The sequence below is a fragment of the Pteropus vampyrus genome, unplaced genomic scaffold, assembly GCF_000151845.1.
Source record: "Pteropus vampyrus isolate Shadow unplaced genomic scaffold, Pvam_2.0 Scaffold124, whole genome shotgun sequence".
NCBI lineage: Eukaryota > Metazoa > Chordata > Mammalia > Chiroptera > Pteropodidae > Pteropus > Pteropus vampyrus.
In genome coordinates this window covers 2,696,534-2,699,048 of record NW_011888905.1, presented here as the reverse complement: position 1 = coordinate 2,699,048, position 2,515 = coordinate 2,696,534, and the positions used below count along the sequence as shown (strand labels likewise).

The 2,515-nt window shown below is 46.5% G+C and overlaps 1 protein-coding gene and 1 non-coding gene across 2 annotated transcripts in view; both read left to right on the top strand.

Moving 5' to 3' along the window:
• Positions 1-2,515, top strand: part of CREB3L4 (cAMP responsive element binding protein 3 like 4) — an 8,379-nt gene that overhangs the window by 1,545 nt on the left and 4,319 nt on the right. The gene's annotated exons all lie outside the window — the stretch shown is intronic.
• Positions 1,101-1,203, top strand: LOC111743895. The gene has a single exon (XR_002781923.1). It is a non-coding gene; the product is annotated as a U6 spliceosomal RNA (small nuclear RNA).

The window sequence follows — 2,515 nt, the reverse complement described above, 5'->3', positions numbered from 1 at the left end:
GCCGAAGCTCCGCCCTCAGTGAAAAGCTCCCAGCACACTCCAACTTACCATCCTTTCTGTGCCTCGGACATCTGGCCTGGGTTCTCTCCAAGCTCATCTCGAATTCTTCAACTCCTCTCTCTCCAGCCATGCTGACCTCCTTTCTGTTTTCTGTTCCTCGAATGTGCCAAGGTATTTTCGACGCGGGACCTTCGCTGTTTCCTTAACTTGGATTCTCTTGGGCCGCATCCCCGTGTTATCAGAATCCTCTTCTAGCCTCATGGGAGGGGAGGGTACAAAAGAGGAAGGTAAAGAAGGAGGGTCAGTCAGCCTACCCTTTTGCAAAGGTAAAATGGCCTGTTCGCCTAAAGAAGGACAGCGATGCCTCTGTTAAGGCTCTGGAAACGAAGGCCAGCAACTTCCTTGAGAAAAGGGGGAATGCGAGGACTTCTTGAGGGAGGTAGTCTAAGGAGAAAACAATCACAAAGAACGCTGAGATCAGGATGTACGTGAAATGGGTACTGGTGCCTGGCATGTAATAATAATTATTGCCGCTCCAAGCTCTTGATTAAAAGAAAAATTACTGTTAGAGGCAACTCCAGATTATTTAAGGGATTATGCATGCTTTGGTTTGTGACGAATTGTATTTTTGAGATTATTGATAATTAGTAACATTAACAAGGAACTGTGAACTGGGAGCCAGGATGTCTGGGAACTAATGCCAGCTCTACCTTAATTTGGCGTGTGATCTTAGGTAAGTCATTTTCCTTCCTAGGAGCTTGGTAATTCGGGTAGAAGAGGGAAGGTAGACTAGCAGATGATACAAGAGTTTCCTTCCGGTTAAACATTATGGAAGCTGAGTATATTTTCTACTCAATCGCCTCTGCACATGCAGCCTCAAGGAAGCCCTTTCTTGCTCTAGGAAAAATCTAAGCAAGGATGGCTCTGCTTTCCTTAGGTCTCTGCATCAATCTAGGAAGTCTGCTTTGTCTTTTTCACTACCTGAGCAAGATGCAGGGAGATGAGCAGAAAAGACGGAGTTGGGAAATTGGAGAAAGCTCCAGCAAGGTAGCTTAGTATAGTGCAGAGCATGTGGGCTCGGGCATCTAAATCTTGGTTCAGTGCTCGCTTCGCCAGCACATATACTAAAATTGGAACGGTACAGAGGTTAGCATGGCCCTGCGCAAGGATGACATGCAAATTCGTGAAGCGTTCCATATTAAAAAAAAAAAATTCTTGGTTCAGCTACTTACAGAGTGATTTTGAGAAAGTTACTTCTCTGCCAGCTGAGTTGCTATGAGAATTTCATGAGTAATATGAAAATGCCTGAACACATAATACTCAGTAAGTACTAGATCCTGTTCCTGTCTTTACCCTCAGCCCATTTAAATTTTCGCGAGAATACCGGTTTGAATTCCAGATCCACACCCCAACCTTTTCTGCTTCATTCACCCAGCTACCCCTTATCTGAAGTACTGTTGGGGAGGCAGGCAGATGAAAATCATACCTGTATCAGTATAGCTTCATTATTTTATTTAAAGTGAATTCCAGGGTCATCGGTCATTAGACTAAAGCAAAAAAAAAATCCTGAGTTTCGATTGCTACATTCTAGTCATGGATCTTTGTCTCCTCTTCGGTAAAATTAGTAAAATGTTACCTGGCCTGTTTACCTCAGAGCTCTTGTGGATTGAAAGAGAGAACGAAGTTTATGAAAACATTTTTGTAAACTATACAAATGTAGGACACATACTGTGGTAATAATACGCAAACAAGGCAAATTCCCACACCAAACCACCAAAACCCAATTTTGTAGCGTCTTGAGGGTTTCCAGATCCTCATCCCTCCGTTAGTTAACAGTGCTGTGAGTGTGTATGGATAACTGCTGTCCTTCATCAGTAGCATAACGCAGATTACGGATTTGGACACCCCGAGATTGCTCAACTTTCTGCCTGCTGAGTCAAAATTCTGTCACTTCAGTTGGGTCAACAGGTTATTTACTTCCCGCCTGAGTAATAACCTGAGCTTCCGAGTCACGTGGCAAGCGAAACAGAACCGAATTGCTACTACCCGCACTCTCGGAACTTTTTCCCCTTCTCTGCAATTCGTCTCTGGCTCTTGCCCGCCCTCTGGTCCCGCGGAAGCCAATCACCGCGGAGTAAATCAGTGCCCCGGCTCCATTGGCTCGCTCTTTCTGGGACAGCTTATTCTGGCCAGTTACAGCGGAGCCGGCCTCGAGAGGGTAACTCCATTGGCTCAATGCCCTGCCCGTCAAAACAGCTACGTCTTCAGCTTCCAATCAGACTCGAGGGTGGGCAGAGCGCCCCCACGTTGGGGGTGGGAGCGCCTCCGTCAATCTCCCGCAGTCCTGCCGACGTTTTCCCTTTGTTTTCCACACGGTTACGGTCTCACTTTCGTGAAATTGATGGCCGGAGCACAGGCACTCCAGCGTCCTGTGCTCCAGTCCCAGCCATCTCTGTCCTTCCCTGAGGAGACACCAAACCCTCAGGAAGCTCTGCTTTCGTTAGGAGAAACTGAG